Genomic DNA, 5,759 nt, shown 5'->3' with positions numbered 1-5,759 from the left:
GGTTTTGTGGCTGGACACAGGGCTGGAGCTGGGGGTTCTGGATGCTGGGAACAGTGGTACTATGACTGGAAGTGAACACTGGGCTGGCTCCGGTGGTGTTAGACACTGGTATAGTACTAGAAGCTCTGTGGCTGGACACAGGTCTGGAGCTGGGGGTTCTGGATGCTGGGAACAGCGGTACTGTGACTGGAAGTGAACACTGGGCTGGCTCCGGTGGTGTTATACACCGGTATAGTACTAGTGGTTCTGTGGCTGGACACACAACTGGAGCTGGGGGTTCTGGATGCTGGTAACAGTGGTACTGTGACTGGAAGGGAACACTGGGCTGGCTCCGGTGGTGTTAGACACTGGTATAGTACTAGTAGTTCTGTGGCTGGACACAGGGCTGGAGCTGGGGGTTCTGGATGCTGGGAACAGTGGTACTGTGACTGGAAGGGAACACTGGGCTGGCTCCGGTGGTGTTAGACACTGGTATAGTACTAGTAGTTCTGTGGCTGGATACAGGGCTGGGGCTGGGGGTTCTGGATGCTGGGAACAGCGGTACTGTGACTGGAAGGGAACACTGGGCTGGCTCTGGTGGTGTTAGACACTGGTATAGTACTAGTGGTTCTGTGGCTGGACACACAACTGGAGCTGGGGGTTCTGGATGCTGGTAACAGTGGTACTGTGACTGGAAGGGAACACTGGGCTGGCTCCGGTGGTGTTATACACCGGTATAGTACTAGTGGTTCTGTGGCTGGACACAGGGCTGGAGCTGGGGGTTCTAGATGCTGGGAACAGCGGTACTGTGACTGGAAGGGAACACTGGGCTGGCTCCAGTGGTGTTAGACACTGGTATAGTATTAGTAGTTCTGTGGCTTGACACAGGGCTGGAGCTGGGGGTTCTGGATGATGGGAACAGTGGTACTGTGACTGGAAGGGAACACTGGGCTGGCTCCGGTGGTGTTAGACACTGGTATAGTACTAGTAGTTCTGTGGCTGGACACATGGCTGGAGCTGGGGGTTCTAGATGCTGGGAACAGCGGTACTGTGACTGGAAGGGAACACTGGGCTGGCTTCGGTGGTGTTATACACCGGTATAGTACTAGTGGTTCTGTGGCTGGACACACAACTGGAGCTGGGGGTTCTGGATGCTGGTAACAGTGGTACTGTGACTGGAAGGGAACACTGGGCTGGCTCCGGTGGTGTTAGACATTGGTATAGTACTAGTAGTTCTGTGGCTGGACACAGGGCTGGAGCTGGGGGTTCTGGATGCTGGGAACAGTGGTACTGTGACTGGAAGGGAACACTGGGCTGGCTCCGGTGGTGTTAGACACTGGTATAGTACTAGTAGTTCTGTGGCTGGATACAGGGCTGGATCTGGGGGTTCTGGATGCTGGGAACAGCGGTACTGTGACTGGAAGGGAAGACTGGGCTGGCTCTGGTGGTGTTAGACACTGGTATAGTACTAGTGGTTCTGTGGCTGGACACAGGGCTGGAGCTGGGGGTTCTGGATGCTGGGAATAGTGGTACTGTGACAAGAAGTGAACACTGGGCTGGCTCCGGTGGTGTTAGACACTGGTATAGTACTAGTAGCTCTGTGGCTGGACACAGGGCTGGAGCTGGGGGTTCTGGATGCTGGGAACAGCGGTAATGTGACTGGAAGTGAACACTGGGCTGGCTACGGTGGTGTTATACACTGGTATAGTACTAGTAGTTCGGTGGCTGGACACAGGACTGGAGCATGGGGTTCTAGATGATGGAAACAGTGGTACTGTGACTGGAAGGGAACACTGGGTTGGCTCCGGTGGTGTTAGACACTGGTATAGTACTAGTGGTTCTGTGGCTGGACACAGGGCTGGAGCTGGGGGTTCTGGATGCTGGGAATAGTGGTACTGTGACTGGAAGTGAACACTGGGCTGGCTCCGGTGGTGTTAGACACTGGTATAGTACTAGTAGATCTATGGCTGGACACAGGGCTGGGGCTGGGGGTTCTGGATGCTGGGAACAGTAGTACTGTGACTGGAAGTGAACACTGGACTGGCTTCGGTGGTGTTAGACACTGGTATAGTACTAGTAGCTCTGTGGCTGGACACAGGGCTGGAGCTGGAGGTTCTGGATGCTGGGAACAGCGGTACTGTGACTGGAAGTGAACACTGGGCTGGCTCCGGTGGTGTTAGACACTGATATAGTACTAGTAGCTCTGTGGCTGGACACAGGGCTTGAGCTGGGGGTTCTGGAAGCTGGGAACAGTGGTACTGTGACTGGAAGTGAACACTGGGCTGGCTCCGGTGGTGTTAGACACTGGTATAGTACTAGTAGTTCTGTGGCTGGACACAGGGCTGGAGCTGGGGGTTCTGGATGCTGGGAACAGTGGTACTGTGACTGGAAGGGAACACTGGGCTGGCTCCGGTGGTATTAGACACGGGTACAGTACTAGTAGCTCTGTGGCTGGACATAGGGCTGGAGCTGGTAGTTCTGGATCCTGGGAACAGTGGTACTGTGACTGGAAGTGAACACTGGGCTGGCTCCGGTGGTGTTAGACACTGGTATAGTACTAGTAGCTCTGTGGCTGGACACAGGGCTGGAGCTTGGGGTTCTGGATGCTGGGAACAGTGGTACTGTGACAGGAAGTGAACACTGGGCTGGCTCCGGTGGTGTTAGACACTGGTATAGTACTAGTAGTTCTGTGGCTGGACACAGGGCTGGAGCTGGGGGTTCTGGATGCTGGGAACAGTGGTACTGTGACTGGAAGGGAACACTGGGCTGGCTCCGGTGGTGTTAGACACTGGTATAGTACTAGTAGTTCTGTGGCTGGATACAGGGCTGGATCTGGGGGTTCTGGATGCTGGGAAAAGCGGTACTGTGACTGGAAGGGAACACTGGGCTGGCTCTGGTGGTGTTAGACACTGGTATAGTACTAGTGGTTCTGTGGCTGGACACAGGGCTGGAGCTGGGGGTTCTGGATGCTGGGAATAGTGGTACTGTGACAAGAAGTGAACACTGGGCTGGCTCCGGTGGTGTTAGACACTGGTATAGTACTAGTAGCTCTGTGGCTGGACACAGGGCTGGAGCTGGGGGTTCTGGATGCTGGGAACAGCGGTAATGTGACTGGAAGTGAACACTGGGCTGGCTCCGGTGGTGTTATACACTGGTATAGTACTAGTAGTTCGGTGGCTGGACACAGGACTGGAGCATGGGGTTCTAGATGATGGAAACAGTGGTACTGTGACTGGAAGGGAACACTGGGTTGGCTCCGGTGGTGTTAGACACTGGTATAGTACTAGTGGTTCTGTGGCTGGACACAGGGCTGGAGCTGGGGGTTCTGGATGCTGGGAATAGTGGTACTGTGACTGGAAGTGAACACTGGGCTGGCTCCGGTGGTGTTAGACACTGGTATAGTACTAGTAGATCTATGGCTGGACACAGGGCTGGGGCTGGGGGTTCTGGATGCTGGGAACAGTAGTACTGTGACTGGAAGTGAACACTGGACTGGCTTCGGTGGTGTTAGACACTGGTATAGTACTAGTAGCTCTGTGGCTGGACACAGGGCTGGAGCTGGAGGTTCTGGATGCTGGGAACAGCGGTACTGTGACTGGAAGTGAACACTGGGCTGGCTCCGGTGGTGTTAGACACTGATATAGTACTAGTAGCTCTGTGGCTGGACACAGGGCTGGAGCTGGGGGTTCTGGAAGCTGGGAACAGTGGTACTGTGACTGGAAGGGAACACTGGGCTGGCTCTGGTGGTATTAGACACGGGTATAGTACTAGTAGCTCTGTGGCTGGACATAGGGCTGGAGCTGGTGGTTCTGGATCCTGGGAACAGTGGTACTGTGACTGGAAGTGAACACTGGGCTGGCTCCGGTGGTGTTAGATACTGGTATAGTACTAGTAGCTCTGTGGCTGGACACAGGGCTGGAGCTTGGGGTTCTGGATGCTGGGAACAGTGGTACTGTGACAGGAAGTGAACACTGGGCTGGCTCCGGTGGTGTTAGACACTGGTATAGTACTAGTAGTTCTGTGGCTGGAAACAAGGCTGGAGAAGGGGGTTCTGGATGCTGGGAACAGTGGTACTGTGACTGGAAGTGAACACTGGGCTGGCTCCGGTGGTGTTAGACCCTGGTATAGTACTAGTGGTTCTGTGGCTGGACACACGGCTGGAGCTGGGGGTTTTGGATGCTGGGAACAATGGTACTGTGACTGGAAGTGAACACTGGGCTGGCTCCGGTGGTGTTAGACACGGGTATAGTACTAGTAGTTCTGTGGCTGGACACAGGGCTGGAGCTGGGGGTTTTGGATGCTGGGAACAGTGGTACTGTGACTGGAAGGGAACACTGGGCTGGCTCCGGTGGTGTTAGACCCTGGTATAGTACTAGTGGTGCTGTGGCTGGACACACGGCTGGAGCTGGGGGTTTTGGATGCTGGGAACAATGGTACTGTGACTGGAAGTAAACACTGGGCTGGCTCCGGTGGGGTTAGACACGGGTATAGTACTAGTAGTTCTGTGGCTGGACACAGGGCTGGAGCTGGGGGTTTTGGGTGCTGGGAACAGTGGTACTGTGACTGGAAGTAAACACTGGGCTGGCTCCGGTGGTGTTAGACACTGGTATAGTACTAGAAGTTCTGTGGCTGGATACAGGGCTGGAGCTTGGGGTTCTGGATGCTGGGAACAGCGGTACTGTGACTGGAAGTGAACACTGGGCTGGCTCCGGTGGTGTTAGACACTGGTATAGTACTACTAGTTCTGTGACAGGACACATGGCTGGAGCTGAGGGTTCTAGATGCTGGGAACAGCGGTACTGTGACTGGAAGGGAACACTGGGCTGGCTCCGGTGGTGTTAGACACTGGTATAGTACTAGTAGTTCTGTGGCTGGACACATGGCTGGAGCTGGGGGTTCTGGATGATGGGAACAGTGGTACTGTGACTGGAAGGGAACACTGGGCTGGCTCCGGTGGTGTTATACACCGGTATAGTACTAGTGGTTTTGTGGCTGGACACAGGGCTGGAGCTGGGGGTTCTGGATGCTGGGAACAGTGGTACTGTGACTGGAAGGGAACACTGGGCTGGCTCCGGTGGTGTTATACACCGGTATAGTACTAGTGGTTTTGTGGCTGGACACAGGGCTGGAGCTGGGGTTCTGGATGCTGGGAACAGTGGTACTATGACTGGAAGTGAACACTGGGCTGGCTCCGGTGGTGTTAGACACTGGTATAGTACTAGAAGCTCTGTGGCTGGATACAGGGCTGGAGCTGGGGGTTCAGGATGCTGGGAACAGCGGTACTGTGACTGGAAGTGAACACTGGGCTGGCTCCGGTGGTGTTAGACACTGGTATAGTACTAGTAGTTCTGTGGCTGGACACAGGGCTGGAGCTGGGGGTTCTAGATGCTGGGAACAGCGGTACTGTGACTGGAAGGGAACACTGGGCTGGCTCCGGTGGTGTTATACACCGGTATAGTACTAGTGGTTCTGTGGCTGGACACACAACTGGAGCTGGGGGTTCTGGATGCTGGTAACAGTGGTACTGTGACTGGAAGGGAACACTGGGCTGGCTCCGGTGGTGTTAGACACTGGTATAGTACTAGTAGTTCTGTGGCTGGACACAGGGCTGGAGCTGGTGGTTCTGGATCCTGGGAACAGTGGTACTGTGACTGGAAGTGAACACTGGGCTGGCTCCGGTGGTGTTAGACACTGGTATAGTACTAGTAGCTCTGTGGCTGGACACAGGGCTGGAGCTGGGGGTTCTGGATGCTGGGAACAGTGGTACTGTGACAGGAAGT

The sequence above is a fragment of the Pseudophryne corroboree genome, assembly GCF_028390025.1.
Source record: "Pseudophryne corroboree isolate aPseCor3 chromosome 3 unlocalized genomic scaffold, aPseCor3.hap2 SUPER_3_unloc_59, whole genome shotgun sequence".
Taxonomy (NCBI): Eukaryota; Metazoa; Chordata; class Amphibia; order Anura; family Myobatrachidae; genus Pseudophryne; species Pseudophryne corroboree.
The sequence above is the reverse complement of the archived record's forward strand: the minus strand, read 5'-3'. Positions refer to the sequence as shown.